The sequence below is a fragment of the Oryzias latipes genome, chromosome 11 (assembly GCF_002234675.1).
Source record: "Oryzias latipes chromosome 11, ASM223467v1".
In the NCBI taxonomy this organism is placed as follows: domain Eukaryota; kingdom Metazoa; phylum Chordata; class Actinopteri; order Beloniformes; family Adrianichthyidae; genus Oryzias; species Oryzias latipes.
Window position 1 is genome coordinate 1,439,895 of NC_019869.2, and position 21,721 is coordinate 1,461,615.

Genomic DNA, 21,721 nt, shown 5'->3' on the forward strand with positions numbered 1-21,721 from the left:
TGATTTCCAGCATGTGGTGGAATTTATCCAGACTACTTAAGGTTGATATCCATGACAGCAAAACATGAGGCTCAGTGTTTTACCAAAGGACACTTGAACACATGTGCAGGCAGATTGGGAATCAAACCTGCCTAAACTGCTCCCCCTCTGCATCATGACCAACCCCCCCCCCCCACTAAAGTGAAGATTACTTGGTTTCTGTTGAAGGCCATGTGATTGTTCATTTAAGTACAAATCAATAAGAAATGGACTTCTACTGTCTTTCAGGCATCAACAAAACTCTTTTGGATGAAATAAAACAGCTGAAAAATCAGATTGAAGGTGAGAAAAGACTGAAAACTAATGGATGATATCAGTTTGTTTGGATCATGTTTACCTTTGAACTGAACTGGAAAGTTTTAGTAGAAAATACAGATGAAACCAGAAAGTAAACCCTGCAGGATTTTTGTATATCAGTCTTTAAAGGTAAAAGGTGTCCTGAAGGATGGAAGAGATTTGGAAGCAGCTGCTACTATAAATCTACTGAGAAGAGAGATTGGACTGACAGCAGGAGTTTCTGTCAGTCTGTAGGATTTGATCTGGTGGTGGTAAACAGCAAAGAGGAACAGGTGGGTGTGTTCACACTAGTTCCTTCCAGCTTCTTGTGTCTTGGATTCTCCACCTATATGTGTGTTGCTGTTGTCTGGATGCTGATGGATTCCAGCTGAAATTCTCCTCAACAACTCAGATTTCATGTTTGTCTTTCAGCAACATTTCAAAGAAACGTTGTGATGGAACACAGAAACTCTTTTTCCCACTTCTAATGTCTTCAATTCCAAATAGGCTAAACTGGGATTCAGTAGAAATGGACTGTTGGCCCTGAAGACAAAACAAGAAGCAAAAACTAAATGAACAGAAATCTGCATCAAAGAAAGTCAGATTTTGTTCCTCAGATGAACTTTCTCTCAGTTTTTAGGACAATTATCCAGAACAGATGAATCCTAAAAACCAGACATTTTTTTACTGGACATTTAGTGTGAAAGGAAACCAAGATGGAGAGAATGTATTAAGAAAGAATATTTTCTTTGTTTATAGGAGTTTGTTTCTGCATTGAATCAGAAAGCAGAATCCTGGATCGGTCTGTTTGTTGAATGGTCATCATGGAAACAGAAATATGAATGGAAATGGGTGGATGGATCACCACTGACAGAAACGTAAGACTTTGTTTCTTTTCCAACATTACTAAATTCATTCTTTATGGCTGAGTCTGATTGTAAATGTGTGAAATCCTTTAAAAAATACAGAAAATGTTTTCTAACATCATAATTCAGACCAGTTTATGAACTGAATTTAGACCAGAGGTAAACAGAATGTTTGATCACAGGTTCTGGGATGAGAGGATTTCAAAAGATCCGAACGACTACAGCGATGCAGTGTCCTTAAGTGCTGACGGGAAATGGACACAACTCTACAAAGGAAACAACAAAAACTGGATCTGTGAGAAAAACAATTCTAAATCTTTTTGTTTCTGATCTGTTCATTGATTTAACTGTTTAGTAATGTAACTACAAACATGTTTTATCTTTTTTATTTCTTTTTGTTCACTTCTCCAAAATAGTGCTTAAGGCAGGTTGTATTTTAGTTTCTGGTGAATTGTTCAGAGAAATGAAGGTGTCATCTATCAACAACTTCATCACATTTAAATATCAGTTAAAATGACTCAGATAAACAGGAAACTGTAATAAATGACATGAAAACGAGCTAACTTAGAGCAGCAGTTCAGACTCAGGTTTGGTCTGTAGCAAATAACAAACAGCTTCCACAAAGTCAACTAAAAAGTTTCATCTAGAAAGGGAAGTCAATGTTTTGAACATTTTTCTGTATTTTCTCATGATTTTGATGGAGGATTAAAAGAATTAATGATGGAAAAGTGTCTTTTGTCTGAATATATTCCTGGTTCTGTTTTGGGTCTCTGTATTATTTTTGAGAAATGTATTTAATTACTGATTTTTTCTGTGACACAGCTGCTTATTTTTAATTATTTATATTTGTAAAACTACATATATCAGAGGTTGCATGCATGTCCAATCCAAGTTAAAGTTTCTTTTTTCAAGCTGGGGTTCTCTCCCAGAGGCCTGGGAGCTTGAGGGTCCTGCACAGCATCTTAGCTGTTCCTAGCACTGCCTTTTCTGGACTGACATGTCTGAGGTTTTTCCATCATCTGCTGTAGCCACTCCTCCAGATTAGAGGTTACCATGGGAACCACCATCACCTTCACCTTCCAGGCTTTCTCCAGTTCTTCTCTGAGTCTCTGCTTGTTCTCCAGGTTCTCAAGCTGGAAACTGGTTTAGTGAGGTTCAAAAAGGTCTCAGTCTCTGTTCTCACTAACTTTGCTGATGTTTTCTCTGGTCCTGAAAGAGTTAACACCTCTGACAGATGCAACACTTTTTCTGTTTTTAGTCTTTAGGTGAGAACAGGAAACTCAGGGAGAGTCAGAAAAGAAGAAATAAAGAAATGAAATGTCCTAAACTAAACGTATTAACACACCCAAGTTCACCCTCACACAATTCACATTTAGTGTCAGAAATATTTAGCCTCAGAAAGGAGGAAGACAGAGTGAAGTGTAACCCAGGTGATGTCTACTGGCTTTGTTTTGCCTGCCTTGCCCCTGTATTTTTCTCCTTCCTGGTCACTCTGTATTTCCCGCGGCGGTGACGTCATTTGGTCACATGGGGCGGTCGGCCGATCACGAGCGTTTATTCCGTGACGTCACAGCATCACGTGACACGGCGCAGCCAATCACGAACGCATATAAGGGTACAGGAAGTCAGCAGTGTTAGATGCAGTGGGAGGCCAGATGAGACAAGGCACAGGTATGATTTAAGTTAGTTTCCTACTTTACTGCTCTATTTTCACTGGATGTTTATTGTGATGCATGGTATGTCACAGGGGCCCTCTATCCAGTTCAAAACAAAGAGCATTTGGAAGTGATTTTTGGCGGAAATTGGTGAGTCAATAGTTTGTTATGCTAATGTAGCTTAGCCACTGTCACTCAATAACATGGAAGCTATTAGCATGGCTTCTCATCAAGCTTTCTGCCTGTTTCACCTAAACCTGAAAAGGGGTACGTACCCATATGTAAAGAATGTGTTGAATTAGTGATGTATTTACTATTGCTCATTTAATGTTTGGAATTGAATGTAGTGCAATACGTACTATATTTTTATGAATTGTGTGCACACTGGATTATGTCAACTGGCAAGGAATGTGTTTTTTTTTCTCTGCTTGTTGATGTGAAGAAAACATAGATTTAATTGAGACTCTGGTCCCGTTACCCAGGCCAGGTCCATGATGGCGAGCTAGACCCTGGAACCTGAACCATCAGAAAAGCCGCATCCTCCCGCCAAGCCGGTAGGGGGCTCCTAGTAGCCCAGTTGAAAACAAAGACCTCTGACCCAGCTTATGCCCACACCATTGCTTTAATGAACTATATTCATACAAACTGAATTCACGCTTCCCAGTGCACTTACCTTCCTCTGAACTGTGGGCGAGTTGGTTTTTCTTTGTGTTTTTGTTTCTATGGTGCAACTAAAAGTTGCCGGACTCGAGGACATGCTACAACAGTCATGCCTTTGTAAATGTGAAACCCTTTTGAAGTACTTTTGTGTATATATCTGAATGGCCATTCATTGTTTCTCTTCATTATTGTTTATCACTGTAAATAAATTGCCCACACCAAACAACAACTTCAGTTTCCTGCCATTCCCTCCGAGAGTCGAATTTCAGTCTTCTGGTCATTAGCCCATTTAGTTCTTTCTTTCTTTTTTTGTGTGTGTGACACAGTTGCTACATAAAACGTGGCGAGCTAGCTAGGAGGGTAATATGAGCGGAACTGATTGTTGTTGATGGTGAGAGATGGTGGTCAAACATGGAAGTTTTGGTGAAACACGGCATAAAGATTCCCAACTCTGTTTTGGTCAAAAAAACGGTGAACTCTGACTTGGATGAAGAAGTCGTTGAGTTTCTGAGCCAATATGGTAAAATTTCAAAAGTTGAAGTGATTACAGAGTCTGACTCGGTTTTTGCAGACACGATTATCGTTGAGTTTAATTCAGGAAGTGCGTTGATTGACTTAAGAGAGATTTTGCCATATACCTACATTTGTGGGAGTGAAAAGATTACATAGGAAATTTGTGATCTGTCCTCTATGTGCTCAGAGCTTGAAGGGAAGGTTAAGACACATACTTATCTGAGTGACCTGAGGAATCTGGCTAAAGTTACAGGACAGGACTACGCGGAGGTTCTTAAAGGGGTGATGTCTCTGCTGGGCCAGTCTATCACTGAGCTCAGTCAAACACCACCTGGGAAGCTCCATCCAGATACTAGTGACCAAGGGATGTCATCGCCTCCTCATGCTGCATCATCTTCAGAAATGCTCAACGCCACCACCCTCAGGCCACAGGCCGGAACAGCTGCAGAGGAGCAGGATGTGAAGAAGGAAACACCACAGAGCCATTCTGACCATAGTATGTCACCCAGAGCCCCACCAATCCCTGATCTGAATCCACCCAAGGTCCAACACTATGTGGTTGAGCATATAATGAAAAGCGATGAGAATGCTGCACATCTTTCTGCTGTGAGACTCCGTTCCTTCTCAGGCCGCACTCCAAGACCGCAACATGAAACAGATTATGAAACATGGCGCTCTAGTGTCGACCTGCTTCTTCAAGATCCTGCAGTTTCTGACTTGCAAAGATCCAGAAGAATTGTTGAAAGCCTTTTCCCACCAGCAGCAGATATGGTGAAACACCTAAAGCCAGACACATTACCAAAGGTTTACTTGCAGATCCTGGACTCTGCTTATGGAACTGTTCAGGATGGAGATGAGCTTTATGCAAAGTTTATGGAGATGTTTCAAGACGCTGGTGAAAAGCCATCTGCATACTTGCAACGGCTGCAAATTGCACTAGTTTTGGCTTTGAAGAGGGGAGGAGTGAAAGCCAACGATGTGAACAGACACCTTCTAAACCAGTTTTGTCGTGGCTGCTGGGACAACAATCTAATCTCTGAATTGCAATTAAAACAACGCAAGTCTGACCCACCATCTTTCTCTGACTTCTTGTTGCTACTTCGAACTGAGGAAGACAGAGAAGCTTCTAAAGCTCAGCGTATGAAGCAGCACCTCGGTTCAAAAGCCAGAGCTGGGGTGCATGCCCAATATGCCTACACTTCTACTACAGAAGAATCAAAGGTTGATGCACTAACCAGCATCACACAGCAGCTCGCCCAGCAGCTAGCCGACATACAGAAACAGCTGAGGACCCTCACAGGTGGCCAGACAAGTCAGAAGCAGTCTGCCACGTACCAGTCTGTTCCTTCCAACAAGAACAGTAAACTGCCCCGCACTCTTCACAAACCTTCATCTGCAGGACCAAAGCCAGGTTACTGCTACAACTGTGGAGAGGATGGACACATAAAGACAAACTGCAATAATGATCCGAATCCAACGCTTGTAGCTATGAAAAGGAAACAGTTCACAGAGAAACAGAAGAAGTGGCAGCGAAAACCTCAAAGCAACTCGTCTTTAAACTAGAGCGAGTTCCTGTTGAGGGACGAACGGGAACTGCGGAGGACCAACTACGTCCCAACAAGCAGACAACAGTGAAATGCTGCACCGAGTCACATTCCATTTCAACTGAAAAAACTCATCTGCCAAGAGGATTGATTGGATCCCGATGCACAGGCCAAGTCATCATTGCTGGTATGAATTTTCAGTGTTTATTAGACACTGGCTCACAAGTCACAACAGTACCTGTATCTATCTACAATAAATATTTTTCAAATCAATCTGTGAAACCACTGCATGAACTGCTACAGGTTGAAGGAGCCGCCGGACAAGAAGTACCATATCTAGGATACATTGAGATGACAGTTACCTTTCCGAAGGACTTCATTGGTGCAGATGTTGATGTACACACCCTTGCTTTGATCATCCCAGATGTCAGGCCGGATATCCACTCCCAGATCCTGATAGGGATGAACACCCTGGAGCCGCTTTACGAGCAGCATCTGAAAAGTGAGTGTTCCAGCTACAAACCTTCTCAGCATGGCTACAAAGCAGTGCTTCAGTTGCTTCAGCTCCGACATCAGCAAACTCAGGGGACAAGCAAAGACTTGGTGAGGGTGGCCAGTAAAACACCTGTTTCAGTTCCAGCTGGCCACGCCATGGTGGTTGAGGGTTCTATCCATGCCTGTCCACCACCAGCTGGCAAGCGTGCCCTGCTAGAACAACCAACCACGCCGCTACCTGGAGGACTCTGTGTGAAGAGCTGCCTGGTAACACTGCCAAGTCAGTCACCCTACAAGCTCCCAATCATTGTTGCCAATGAATCAGAAAAGCCAATCAAACTTATGACACTGACCATCATTGCAGATCTCACCATATCTCCACAGATCCTGTCTCAGCGTGTTTCCATCAGTGGACACCAGAGACCTGATGCCAAGCTGGATTTTGATTTTGGAGATTCTCCAATACCCGCTGAGTGGAAAGCCAGAGTCACCTCTAAACTGAAACAGATTCCTGAAGTATTCTCTCTTCACGACCTCGACTATGGACGAACAGACAAAGTCAAACATCACATCCGCCTTCACGATGAGACTCCATTTAAACATCGAGCTAGGCCGATCCATCCTCGTGACATCGAAGCTGTCCGCGACCATCTGCGTGACTTGTTGGAGGCAGGAGTAATTAGAGAATCGGAATCCCCCTTTTCTTCACCAATCGTGGTTGTCCGGAAGAAGAACGGGGATGTAAGGCTGAGTATTGACTATCGTAAGCTGAATCTCCACACTATCAAAGATGCTTACGCACTCCCAAACTTGGAGGAGTCATTCTCAGCACTTACAGGTTCCCGCTGGTTTAGTGTCCTTGACCTTAAGTCAGGATACTATCAAATTGAAATGGCAGAAGAGGACAAACCAAAGACTGCGTTCGTGACCCCACTGGGCTTTTGGGAGTTCAACCGGATGCCACAAGGTGTAACCAATGCGCCAAGCACGTTTCAGCGGCTCATGGAGAGATGTATGGGAGATCTACACCTGAAAGAGGTCCTTGTCTTCTTGGACGATCTCATCATATTCTCCAACACCCTGGAAGAACATGAAGACCGTCTGATCAGAGTACTCCACCGTCTGAAAGACTACGGCCTGAAGTTAGCACCCGAGAAATGCAAACTGTTTCAGACATCCGTGCGCTATCTCGGCCATATTGTCTCCGAGCAGGGTGTGGAGACGGACCCGGAAAAGATAAGTGCTCTCAAATCTTGGCCAGTTCCGCAGACACTGAAGGAATTACGGTCTTTTCTGGGATTTGCTGGTTATTACCGCAGATTCATCCATGGCTATGCTGCTATCGCTAAGCCTCTGAACGACCTGACTAGGGGTTACGGCTCAAAGCGCCGTCAACCTAAGAAGCCAGCCCCCATGCCCAGTCACGACGCTAAACAGCCGTTTAATGAACGTTGGACATCAGATTGCCAGCATGCCTTTGAGATGCTGATTGATCGACTCACAACAGCCCCAGTACTCGGATTTGCTAACCCAAAGAAATCTTACATCCTGCATACTGATGCTAGCACCATAGGCCTTGGAGCTGCATTGTATCAAGAGCAAGATGGAAAGTTGCGTGTCATAGCGTATGCCAGTCGGGGACTGTCTGCAAGTGAATCCAGATATCCAGCACACAAACTGGAGTTCCTGGCGTTAAAGTGGAGCGTCACTGAAAAATTTCACGATTATTTATATGGCTCCAGTTTCACAGTAATTACAGACAATAACCCACTGACCTACATTTTGACATCTGCCAAGCTCGATGCTGCCAGTCATAGATGGCTTGCTGCACTATCTACATACGATTTCAAACTCCAGTACCGGGCGGGACATCGAAATCAAGATGCTGATTCACTCTCCCGAAGGACCCATCATCAACCAACTGATGCCCATGGTCTGAAGGAGTGGGACTTGGTCAATCAGTTCACCCGTGACCATGTTGAGCCAGGCACTGCAGTTCAGCTCGATCCAGACGCTGTGGCCGCCATTTGTCACTGTGGTCTGTTGAGAGACTGTCCAGAGAACTGCATTACCTTGGTTGAGTCACTGAGCATGTCCATCACAGCTATTCCCAACAGCTATGTGGACGAGTCTCACCAAGGGCTGCCAGTCGTTCCCTCAATGTCTCCCATCGATCTTCGGGAAAAGCAAAGAGAAGACCCCAGCATACGAGAAGTGATTTAACAACTCGAGACTGGTGAAAAGATTTCCCCCACTGTTCGACAAGAATTGCCTGATATTCCTCTGTTGCTGAGAGAGTGGAACAGACTTGAACTTAAAGATAACATTCTGTACAGGAGACGGCAGGATGGGGAGCACATCTTGTCTCAGCTAGTGCTGCCAGAAAAGTTACGATCTATGGTCCTCACCAGCCTCCACAACGATATGGGACATCTGGGAGTCGAAAGGACCCTTGACCTAGTGAGATCACGTTTCTTCTGGCCACGAATGGCAGCCGACGTGGAGCAGAAGATAAAGACCTGCGACCGCTGCATTCGGCGGAAGGCACTGCCAGAACGAGCAGCACCTCTGGTAAATATCGAAACCAGCCGACCACTAGAACTGTTGTGCATGGACTTCCTGACGCTTGAGCCTGATCAAAGCAACACAAAAGACATTTTAGTCCTCACAGATCATTTTACGAAGTACGCCGTGGCCATTCCAACTGCCAATCAAAAGGCCAAGACCGTCGCTAAATGTCTATGGGAGAACTTCATTGTGCACTATGGCATCCCTGAGCGTCTGCACACAGATCAAGGCCCAGACTTTGAGTCTAACCTAATCAAAGAACTTTGTGTCATCGCTGGTATTGAGAAAACCCGGACCACGCCATACCATCCTCGTGGGAATCCTGTTGAAAGGTTCAATCGCACATTGCTAAGCATGCTTGGTACCTTGGAGCCCGAACAGAAGAGGAGATGGAAGGAGTATGTAAAGCCGCTGGTGCATGCCTACAATTGTACCAGAAATGAGGTAACTGGCTACACTCCATATGAACTCATGTTTGGTCGTTCTCCGAGGCTGCCTGTTGACCTAGCCTTCGGCCTTCCGGTTCGAGACAAACCATCAATCTCACATTCTCAATATGTGCAGAACCTTCGCTCTCGACTGGAGGAAAGCTACCAGCTAGCTTCCAAACATGCAGCAAAATCAGCTGAAAGGAACAAGAAATGCTTTGACCGACGGGTCAGACCATCTGTCCTGGAAGAAGGAGATCGAGTTCTTGTCCGGAATGTACGCCTTCGAGGGAAGCACAAGATAGAGGACAAATGGGAGAGAGACATTTATGTTGTAGTGAATCGTGCTGGAGATCTCCCTGTCTACACTGTGCGACCTGAAGCAGATTCTTCAGGGCGAACCAGAACTTTACACAGGGATCTCCTACTGCCATGCGGGTTTTTACCTGAGAGTAAAGAGCCGGACCTGCTACCTGCAACCATTGTACTCCGTCCTCAGACTCGGGGTCAGGGGCAGCCAGTTGTGGCTACAGAGGAGTGTTTGAGTGATGAAGAGGAGTTGAGGTTTCCTCATCTGTCGATTTCACAGCCCGTGAAGTTCCATGACAAAGGCACTCTTCCGGTTACGTCTACAACTGGCCACTGCTCAGTACCTGAAGCTACCTTGCCTGAAAGGGACTTGCCTATTAGAGAGTCCAACGGGGAGTCTGATGCTGATCGTCCATCTTCACCCAGTGGAATGGAGCAGGAGGCTGTCTCTCAAGGACTTGGGGAAGAACTGGGACCGGGTGAATACTTACCAGAGGTTCCTATTGTTCCTGAGATAAAGCAGTCTTTAGGTGATGGTTGCCCAGCAGAGGCATCACCCAGTGCGGCAACACCAGTACCTATTCCTGCTGAGGCTCCCGCCTCTGTTTCAGATGTTGAACGTGGGGATGCTGTTGAGCCTGATTTATCCGTTCGTCGTTCCGCGAGAGACAGACACCCGCCTAACCGTTTACAGTACTCCGCTTTAGGTCAGCCGCTAATCTCTGTAGTACAAACGCTTTTCCATAGCCTAGCCGATGCCTGCGGTGGAGCTTTTGGCGCCCCGGCATCTAGTCGGATGTACCGTGTCGATGTAGTTTGACATGCACCGGAGTTGCATGGTTTTGAGAGGGGAGGGTGTAACCCAGGTGATGTCTACTGGCTTTGTTTTGCCTGCCTTGCCCCTGTATTTTTCTCCTTCCTGGTCACTCTGCATTTCCCGCGGCGGTGACGTCATTTGGTCACATGGGGCGGTCGGCCGATCACGAGCGTTTATTCCGTGACGTCACAGCATCACGTGACACGGCGCAGCCAATCACGAACGCATATAAGGGTACAGGAAGTCAGCAGTGTTAGATGCAGTGGGAGGCCAGATGAGACAAGGCACAGGTATGATTTAAGTTAGTTTCCTACTTTACTGCTCTATTTTCACTGGATGTTTATTGTGATGCATGGTATGTCACAGGGGCCCTCTATCCAGTTCAAAACAAAGAGCATTTGGAAGTGATTTTTGGCGGAAATTGGTGAGTCAATAGTTTGTTATGCTAATGTAGCTTAGCCACTGTCACTCATTAACATGGAAGCTATTAGCATGGCTTCTCATCAAGCTTTCTGCCTGTTTCACCTAAACCTGAAAAGGGGTACGTACCCATATGTAAAGAATGTGTTGAATTAGTGATGTATTTACTATTGCTCATTTAATGTTTGGAATTGAATGTAGTGCAATACGTACTATATTTTTATGAATTGTGTGCACACTGGATTATGTCAACTGGCAAGGAATGTGTTTTTTTTTCTCTGCTTGTTGATGTGAAGAAAACATAGATTTAATTGAGACTCTGGTCCCGTTACCCAGGCCAGGTCCATGATGGCGAGCTAGACCCTGGAACCTGAACCATCAGAAAAGCCGCATCCTCCCGCCAAGCCGGTAGGGGGCTCCTAGTAGCCCAGTTGAAAACAAAGACCTCTGACCCAGCTTATGCCCACACCATTGCTTTAATGAACTATATTCATACAAACTGAATTCACGCTTCCCAGTGCACTTACCTTCCTCTGAACTGTGGGCGAGTTGGTTTTTCTTTGTGTTTTTGTTTCTATGGTGCAACTAAAAGTTGCCGGACTCGAGGACATGCTACAACAGTCATGCCTTTGTAAATGTGAAACCCTTTTGAAGTACTTTTGTGTATATATCTGAATGGCCATTCATTGTTTCTCTTCATTATTGTTTATCACTGTAAATAAATTGCCCACACCAAACAACAACTTCAGTTTCCTGCCATTCCCTCCGAGAGTCGAATTTCAGTCTTCTGGTCATTAGCCCATTTAGTTCTTTCTTTCTTTTTTTGTGTGTGTGACACAGTTGCTACAGAAGACACACAGGACATTCACTGTCCAGACTGTTTCAACCTCTGGTCCAGTGGACCCAAACAGCCTGGATGGAATATGAATGTGTAGGGGGGGGGTGTACAGCAGGGGGGTCAAACTCCAGGTCTGGAGGTACGGCCTCCTGCTGTTTTTTCAGAAATGTTGTCTCATCTACTTCTAAAGAGCCTAAATTTGATTTTTTATGTTGCTTTAGCGGTTTAGCATAATAATATTAATAATAATAACAACAATAATGATAAAGCTCTCTATCCCCACCTGGTGGTGACTTATAGGGAATGTTTTCCCACGTTTCCATAAATGTCATCTTGGTCCAACTCCTCAAAGATCAACCCACCTTCACCAGATCTGAACCAGTAGTGGGTTGTGTGTGTTGCTAAACTCCAACAGACTAAACTCCAAGCAGCTTTTATTTGTTCCAGTTCTGTTTTTTAACGTGTCCAACAGCTGAGCAGACAGATGAGAGCTGAAGCCTCTAGTGTTGGACAGATTCTACTGTTACAATGGGGTGGAGGGGGTGGATCCTGTTTGGATAAACCCCTTTTGTAAATGAGGCTAAAATTTATTGGTATTTATTATATTTGTAACAGTTTTTGTTAGACTGGACAGGAAAGAAGGGAGAATCTGGAGGATGATTACAGAGGTGATGGTGGGGGGGGGGGGGGGTACAATCATTAACAACTAGATGCTGGAGGATCATCATCATCACTGTCTGTTGAACATGTTGGTCAAAAGGGGGGAGGGGGGGTCACATCCAGCTTGTATTGTGTGTGAAATCCTCTTTAGGTCTTCATGCATCACTCTAGCAGGAGCAAGTTCTGACTGATTCATTAAAGCATCATTTGAAACAATTGGACCCAATTTCTCTCAAGAATCTGAATTTCTAGTTTAGTCTGTGTTGCTTCTACCTTTAAACACAGTTCAGTAAATAAATAAATACAAATTCTGTAAGATTGTCTCAGAAAATCAAACTTCCATGTCAGTGGTGATCCATCCACTCACATTTTTCTGTTTGTGGAGACCATCCAGCAGACGGACCCATCCAGGATTCTCCATTCTGGTTCAGCTTTATGGGAAAAAATCCTATTTGGAAGAAAGAAAAAAAGGTTTTCTTTAGTTTATTTAGCATAAGTGAGTTTATTCACTGATGACAAACTAGTTTTACATTGAAAACATTTCTACAAGCCCTAAAGTCTTGAATCAAAAATGTTCTTTATGATGTTTTTGTTTCATTCTAGACACTTTTCAGCCTGTTTGGTTCTCTGAGTCCTTTACATTTGATCAAACTGCCTCTACTAACAGATAACTGGTTTATTTTTATTTTAGGCATGCTGTTTTTTTGAAAGAGTGAAAAAGGAGCAATCATTTAATGTGTCTTTGCATGTGATTCAGGTCTTTCTGCAGAGCTCCTCCTTTGACTCTTCATCCTCCTGATGGCTTCAAATCTCCTCTGGGGAGTTTCTGCTTCACTTCTGCTAAACAGTTGAAGTCAAAAATCAGAGCTTTGTTCCAAGATCATCTGCTTTCTGTTCCATCAGCTGCTCTTTATTGGCCTCATTTAACATCTAACATTGAATGGAGAAAAGTCTGGTCTTTACCACAAACTTTCTTCTAAACAAACAAAGTCAAAGAAATCTGATTCCAACTAAGACTCAGATTTGATCCAGCAAAGCATCACTGATCTACATTTAAAGTTGACTTCAACAGCAGTTGGACTTTTTCAAACATGCTCTCATTTATTCTGCTCTGTGAATTCACTTACAAATAAATTATGGAAAAACGTCCAGAAATTCATCACTGACTATTTTTTAAAATTTATTATAAAAACATAATATTTGTTTTTCATAGTTTTGAAAAGAAAGATCGTGATGCTTTCTTTTTAATAAATATGTTGTTATTCGTGGATAAATTCCATATTCACAAAAGTAATTTTGCTAATAAAAACATGAATTCTATTGAAATTTGAATTGCAGCAATATTTAAAATAATTTCTGCTTCTAGAAATACAAAGGCTCAAAAAAACGATGAACATCTGTAAATATTTTGGATTAGTGACATAAATTTACTCTCACATTTCTATTTTTTTCTATTTTGAATTTTAAGTTATTTTTTCCTTCTGTGATTCCTTTATTTGGTTATTATTGAACAACACTTGCTTTAAAAAAATATGTTACTCATAATTTTGTTCTTAATAGATTTTCTAAAGGTCAAAACAATGTTTTGTATTCAGAGTTGTTTAATTCTATTGTTACATTTTTATAAATATTGTATTTTTGTGTTGTATTCTGCAAATGTTCAATGAAAAAGTTTAGAATCAATTCAGTTTAAACTGATCCTGATCTGAATCCAAACACCTTGAACTACAACCGGAAAGAAAGTCTAACTTCCACTGAATTGTCCTGATTGATTGATGGCGCCCTCTGGTGGTGATAAATATGTCCTACATGTTTGTTGAGCGTCCGGCTGGAAACACAGAAGCAGATTTGATGAAGTTTTTCTTTCCTTTCTGTCTCTGTCAGTTCAATGACTGTGTTTATAGAAACTATTTCAAATCTGGCATTAAAAGTAATATTAAAATACACATAAATACACACGAGGATTAAAAATAAAATTAAAGCGGCGTTGTATGGCCCGCAGAAGCAACCCGTCCTCACCGCCCACCTGTGATCAAGGCTAGTCAAAGCTGGATATGCTAACTATGCTAATGTGGCTAAAAGTTTTTTATTTATTTAAATATAGTCATTACAAAACTCTTGCAGACACAACCACACAATGATGCAAGGCACAGCTCTTCACAAAAACAAAGATACAAAAATTGAATACATGTATAAACAATATAGAAAACTTTCAGCATAAATTAAAATACAAGGCAATCAACAATCTGGACTCTAGATCAGTAACTATTCTGTAGCAGAATTACAAATGTCATCAAAGGACTTGAGTTCTGAATATATTTAATGAGGATAAATACAGTCTGACTTCATTTTAAAACAGGAAATTCAGCCGATCTCGTTTCCACTTTTTCTTATGAATATATTTTCCTAAGATCAGGAGGATGTTCACTAATTTTGTTGTCTCTTTTTACAACTTTGTGTTATAAAACATATTTTTCTGTCAATTGTATGAGGTTCATTCTTTGACTAAGCCAGTTATGAAAATCTCACCAGAATCTTTGGATCACATGAAAAAAAAACAGCTGTCTGGTTGTTTCTAGGGCTGCATGACAGAAATCACACGGATCAACCTCAAAGCCAAATCTACTCCTCAATGTCTCTGCTGATGGGTAGTTATTGTTTATAATTCTGAACTGCATTTCTTTCATTTTGGGGACCATTTGATGAATTTCCATATTTGAGCACCTGATGTGACTGACAGGTGTCTCTGTTATTTTATATTTCACTTTTCTAGTAAAGTCATGGTTTAATTTACCTTTAAAGGATTAGTTTAGGTATTTATTACATTTTTTTCACTAAGTTTTATTTCTCCTATCACTAAATTCGGTAGTTTAATTTCAACATTGGAAGACAATTTTGTATTTTTTATTAAATGTATTAAAGTTATTGGAATTGCTCTGCAGGTTTTCTGAAATTCCTTGGTTGATCATTCAATATCATATTTACTTTTGAATTATCCTAACTGAAGAATTTTTCCATTTGAATCAAGAATATCACAAAAATGATCTTGAGGTCAAACCAATTCTGATGGAACATTGTCTTCCTGTTTGTGGTCATTACTCTGTTGTTCCACAGGGGGGGCCCAGTGGGGGGGAAATTGGGACTAAATATCATTTTCCAGTGGAAAAGTTCTTGTTTGTGTAATTCTGAAATCTTTATAGGAAGTTTGGAAATTTCAAAGTCACATCAACATAAAAATCTAATCCATCAACTTTTTTGAAAATGTTTTTGGAAATCTGAAACAAAGTCAAAGTCGGCTTTATTGTCAAATATGCTGCATCCATAAGACATGCAGCACAGATGAAATTGCTTTTCTCTCACCCCACAGTGCAAGCAGCATATAAAATAAATAAACAACATAAACAAAATAAATAAAAGGTCGGTAGTAATAATAAGAACAGTAATCTAAACAGTACAAAAGAACAGTGGCATTGTTAAAATGGCAGTTTAAAGTGACATCAGTGCTGAGAACAGTAAGTAGATGAGTCAGTGATGGCAATCTTTGGTGAAGGTGGTCTTCTGAAATGATGTGAAAGTTTTCAATGTGAGCTAGTAGGATGGAGTGGAGGGGGGGGGCAGAGGGGGGAGGGCAGGGAGGGAGTTGAGTGTCATCGCCTGATGGAAGAAACTGTCTTTGAGTCTGCTGGTTCTGGCCTGCAGAATTTGCAGTCTCCTCCCTGATGGCAGCAGGTTGAAGTGTCTCTGGTTGGGTGTGGGGAGGCCCCCCCTGCAATCCTGATGGCTTTGCGGGTGAGGGGGGAGCGGTAAATGTCAGAGAGGCCAGTGAGAGGGACACCAACGATCTTCTCAGCTGTTTCTCCAATGTCCTGCAGAGTCTTCCAGCAGGACGCGGTCCAGGCTCCGTACCACACGGTGATGCAGCTGGTCAGGATGCTCTCCATGGCCCCCCCCTGTAGAAGGTCTGCATGATGGGGGGAGGAGCTCTGGCCCTCTTCAGTTTATGGAGGAAGTACAGGCGTTGTTGGGCTTTCTTGGCCAGTGATGCAGTGTTGTGGTTCCAAGACTCGTCGTCGGAGATGTGCCCCCCCCAGGAACTTGGTGCAGCTCCCCCTTTCCACAGCAGCACCATTGACGATCAGTGGGGCGTGCTGGGTGGGAGTTCTCCTGAAGTCCACAACCATCTCCTTTGTCTTCTCCACATTCAGGTGGAGATTGTTGTCTTTGCACCACAGAGCAGCCTCACCTCACTCCTGGAGGGGGTCTCATCGTTGTTGTTGATGAGACCCACCACTGTTGTCATCCTCAAACTTGATGAAGAGGTTGGAGGTTGATGTTGGGGTGCAGTTGTGAGTCAGCAGAGTGAAGAGAAGGGGGCTCAGCACACATCCTTGGGGGCCCCCTGTGTTCATGGTGATGGAGGTGTTGCTGCAGACATGAACTGCTGTGGTCTCCCTGTCAGAAAGTCCAGCAGCCAGTTCCACAGGGAGGTGTTGAGTCTGAGTTGGTCCAGCTTGTGGATGAGCTGCTGGGGGGGTGACGGTGTTGAATTTAATTTAACTTCCCTGTTCCCCCTTTAGAATATGCTAGAGTGCTTGGAGCTGTTCCCTCTGGTGTCTGCATGCTGTTTAAGTTCCAACAGAGTTCATGTTGTGGAGCCTTTTCTACTCTCTCCCATTAATACTCCTGTGGGGAAAATATGTCTGACCGGTTATCCCAGGAAAAACAACAAAGCCATAAGAACATTATTTCAAACGAACGTTGTTTCACTACCTCGTAGCGTGTCTTATTGGAACATGTTTGTTGCAGATATTGCATGGGAGGAGGTTTGGCAAATACCTAATACATTTTTAATCACTAATAAGGTTAAAGAAGTTTCTTTTAAGATTATCCATAGAATTTATCCAGCTAAAACGTTTATTCAAAATAGATTTGAGTTAAACCTTGACACACTCTGTAGTTTTGGTTGTAATTCCCCTGAAACAGTTATTCATCTTTTCTGGTATTGTCCCAAAGTGAAGGTGTTTTGGCAGAAGTTGTGTGATTTTATTAATGATAAAATTGATTCATTTTTTGTCTTATTCTGGAAAGATTTCTTGTTGGGTCTAATATCAAGACATATGCAAAAGGACTCTGGTTTACTTTTAAATCTTTTACTCATTTTGGCTAAATTCCATGTCCATAAATGTAAATTTTCTGGTAGAAAACCCTGTTTCACTGTATTCCTTTCTGATTTAAGTCAATATATCAACAGTATTCGAAATTCAGAGAAGCAAAAAGCAATCAGAACATTGTCTGTATGTGATAGATTCAGTATTTTTTCATAGAGTTTAACCCCCTGGCTTATTTCCATTTCTATTCTTGTTCTTCTGTATGTTACAGATGTGTATTTGATATTTTTATTGCATACCTAAAAGTACTTTCTTGTAAAATGGCATAATGTGCAATAAAGTTGTTAAAAAAAAAATTACAGCCAATCAAATAGTGTGACATCATTGGTCGAAGGACCCCGAAGGACCCCGAGCAATGAGTTCTATCACTAGAGGAGACATCACGTGGTTCCTCATGGGAGGAGAGCACCGCCATCTTGGTGAGGTCAAGTTACTGCTGCAGTGCATGCATGCATGTGAACACATTTTTTGCATCATACCAGGTCATTGTTTGGGTTTCAACTGCCTAAATCAGAGAACTGAGTCCATGAAGGAGGAAGGTGTATCATTTCACAGGTAAGTATTTTAATTTTTTTTCTTTTAAGGCTGCAGGGGCTTCATTAATAGAACACATGTTGACATGCATGATGCTGCAGGGCTGTTATCAACATGCTGCATGATGTACATTTATTTTGCTGTCAATATAAATGTACATTTTATTTTGCTAAACCTGTATACAGCATACTAGGCTATTTATACAGATTTATACATTTCTGACTCAGAGACTGAACTTTTCTTGCAGGTTTCCAATGGATTCAGACTTAAGGAAAAAGTGGGCCTTAGCTATCAAAAGGGCTAACCCAGATGGATCACTGTGGTTACCAACTAGCAACACAGTCTGGCTATGTTCAGGACATTTGTGGAAACAGATTTTGATAAGAGGCCAGACTGTTTTTTTTTTAGGGTAAATCTATTGTTCAATTTTGGACTTCTTTTGAATATTATTATTATTATTATTTATTGACTTATTTATTTATTGTTATTTATTGTTTGTATTGACTTACTATTGAATTATTATTATTATTATTATTATTTACTTATTGTTGGGTTTTTCTAAATAGTTTAAATTACATGTCAAAGGTCTAAAGCTTCTAAATGTTTAAAAATTAATTTTAAAAATTCTTTCTAATAATTTTTTTATTTGTAAGAAGTCCTGCAAAAATGCATTTTCATTCAAGTTTGAGCTTTTAAGGCTGACTGTTTCTCTTCTTTAACAACAACAAATGATGTATATATCTATATCTATATATATCTATATCTATATCTATCTATATATATATCTATCTATATATCTATATATCTATATATATATATATATATTATATACATAAAATATAATATATTAATATATGTATAAATATATATAAATTTAAAAATATATATAGTATATAAAAGCTCCTTAGACACCACTAAAATCAATAGAAATCAATATCATGTGGGCGTCATCAACCTCACCAAGATGGCGTCGCGCTCCGCCACCGTCGGCCAGGCTTATAAAGCGGGCGTGTCTCCTCTAGTGATATTGGATATAACTCATTGACCCCGAGAACATCCGTTTTTTTCCAAACTTTATTGAATGTAAAAATTAAATACAAAACAATGTTAAACAGTAAACAGCAACAACGAAGGAACAAGCCAGGGGGTTAATACATTTTACGCAGATATATTGAAACTAACACACAGATCTAATGTTTTGATGGCGTTCTTATTATCAGATTTTCTTATGGTCTTAATGTATTGTTTGAACTCATTGATAAAGATTGAGAAATGAGGGGTATGATACGTAACTTTTGATTTATGAATGTACCATTTGCATAAAAACAACAAAAGGTTAATGAAGTACAACTGTTCTTTTTTATGAGATCATGGACAGTGGGTGGTAGTGTAACGACACCGGCTGGGTCGTTACACTATGTAAGACATGTAATATTTTTAGGTTTATTCATGAAAGCAATAAGATGATAAAAAACAGAATTTTAATGTAAAGGAAATTATTTGCCTCCAAAGGAAAGCCTCAGGCTGTAAACTTTCTCCATGAAGGAACCTAAAGTTCTCCCAGCGGGAGAACAGCTTCATAAAACATCACATCTGCCTCCAAAGTTCAGGTTCAACAGCAAAATTTAACCAACAACCCGAGCAGAACGAAGAACCACTGACCTGGAGCTCCTCTGCATCCCGGAGAACTGAGCCGAACTCCAACAGCTTCTTCTTCTTCTTCTTGTGATTTTATTGGCGGGAGGCACTAACGTGAAGGTGCATTACCGCCACCTACTGTGTTGGAGAGTGGGTCAGAGTGGGGATTACCTAACCAAATGTAACTTAAAAAATAAAAAAATAAAAAAAAAAAATAATAATAATAATAATAATAATAATAAACTAAATTCTCCTCAATAACCTAGTTCTTTTCAAAAAACCTATAATCGCACCATTGAAATTCTCCTCCCCTCCCAAAAGCTTCTTTAAAGTCATTTGCTCACCCTCTATCATCCGTACCCTACTTTCCAGTTGTCGTCTTTCCTCCCTATACAGTTCACACTGACATAGCACATGCTCCACCGACTCTTCCCCTCTCCCGCACTCACACAAACCAGTTGGATGTTTCCCTATCAGATGCAATGTATTATTTAAACCAGTGTGTCCCATCCTCAACCGTGATATTATGCAGCTATCTCTGGTGTTTACTCTGACATTCATACCTCTCCCTACTCTGTCCTGAATACTAAATAGATGTCTTCCTTTCCTCTCCCTTTCCCATTGTGTCTGCCATTCTTCCATAATACGCCTCCTAACAATTGCCCTAAATTCTGTCCTATCTAATGGAATTTCCATCTCTATTCCCCGTTTCAATGCCCTTTTTGCCAGGAAGTCAGCCATTTCATTTCCCTCCACCCCCTTATGTGCTGGTACCCACATGAATCTGATGTTTATTTTCAAGTTTGCCAACCTGATCAAACTCTCATAAATTTCATATAAAATATCTGATCTGCTCTCAGAATTGTATGACTTCAGAGACATCAAAGCTGACAATGAATCTGAACAAATTATACCATCCCCAATTCTGTTCTGTTCTAGCCAGTGTAAACTATATGATATTGCCAACATTTCAACTGTAAAAACTGAAAGATCCTTTGACGTCTTAACTCCAACAGATTTGTCCAATGTAGGGATACAGAAAGAAAAACCAGTTCGCATTGTCTCTGGGTCTTTAGATCCATCTGTATATATGGGTATAAATGAAGCGTGGGCTGTGTCTAATCTGTCTGCTGTTAACTCATCCCAGTTTCCCTTCCCTTTTCTATCCTCCATTGTTCTATGGAGATACAAATCCACTTGCGCAGTTGGAAAAATCCAGAAAGGAGTGGTCGGGTACAAAAACGTCTTAACTAGGGTTTTTCCATGAATATTTGCTTTTCTCGCTAACCTAGCTAATTTCCAAGCAGCACTTTCATTTGTCCCATTATCACTTTCCCAACAAGGATTAATAGCCCTCCTAACCATGTTCTCTACATCTACACAACCCTGTATTTTCACCCAATAGTTAAGCATCAGCTGTTTAATTCTTAGTTTCAATGGTAGCTCCCCCATTTCAACTTGTAATGACACAGCAGGAGTTGACCTCATAGCCCCAGTGCATATTTTCAAAGCCTGATTTTGGATGACTTCTATTTTATGTAATAATGTTTTGCACGCTGTATTGTAAACAATAATTCCATACTCTGTGACTGACCTAATCATTGTAATATATATTTGTTTTAAAGCCTGTGCACTAGCTCCCCACCCAGTACCTTTCAAGCATCTCATTATATTTATGACTTTCTTACATCTCCCTACTATACTATCAATGTTCTCTCTCCATTTCAATTTTGTATCCAATATAACACCCAGGTACCTAAAACTATGTACTTGCTCAATTGCTTCTCCATATAACCTTAAGTTCAAAACAGTTCCACGTTTCCTAGTAAAAACCATGCATTTTGTTTTAGTTACTGAAAATTTGAATCCCCAGTCATAAGACCAGTTTTCCACCTCCGTAATGGCGTCTTGTATTTTTCTCTCCACATAATGAATATTTCTTCCCCTCTTCCACAAGGCTCCATCATCTGCAAATAGTGCTTTCCCAAATTCACATCAAATTGAATTAAATATATCATTAATCATAATTGAAAACAACACAGGGCTAATCACACTACCTTGTGGGGTTCCGTTATCCACTACGTACCTATTAGAAAAGGACTTTCCTATCCTAACTTGAACATATCTATCAAACAAAAACCCCTTAATCCAATTATAGATTCTTCCATTAAGTCCTAACGTACCTAATTTTATCAATAAACCCTCTTTCCAGACCATATCATAAGCCTTTTCAATATCAAAGAATACTGCCACCAAATATTCTTTATTTACTTGGGCTTTCCTAACGTCTGCT

General features: G+C 41.3%; 1 protein-coding gene across 1 annotated transcript in view; it reads left to right on the top strand.

Moving 5' to 3' along the window:
• The first annotated feature begins 206 nt into the window (after positions 1–206).
• LOC110015840 (CD209 antigen-like protein E) overlaps positions 207–21,721 on the top strand; it is a 900,664-nt gene continuing 879,149 nt past the window's right edge. The window contains exon 1 of the transcript XR_002874106.1: positions 207–608. The gene's annotated coding sequence lies outside the window, so the exon portion shown is untranslated. The remainder of the gene's footprint in view (positions 609–21,721) is intronic.